Genomic DNA, 309 nt, shown 5'->3' on the forward strand with positions numbered 1-309 from the left:
CGTCCCGGTCGCAGAGTGCGCAGTCGCGGCCCGGCCCGGCTGCTCCGCGGCGCCGCGGGAGCCCTGCGCAGGCGCAGACCAGCCGGAGCTGGGCGGACGCCGGACGAGCGCACCCTACCGGCGGAGGGCGGCGGTGCGGCTGTGGGTGAGCGCGGCCGGCCTGCGCAGGGCGATTTGTACCTGTTGCCTACCTTCAGCATAGACCTGAACCCGGCAGGGACGAAATAGTTGGTAGGCGAGCACGAGGCACGTCGCAATTCACGTGCCTGCGCAGAAGCGTAATTTTCTTTTTCTTCCCGCTGAGGGCTT

This window comes from Muscardinus avellanarius, assembly GCF_963383645.1.
Source record: "Muscardinus avellanarius genome assembly, chromosome: 15".
Lineage (NCBI taxonomy): Eukaryota > Metazoa > Chordata > Mammalia > Rodentia > Gliridae > Muscardinus > Muscardinus avellanarius.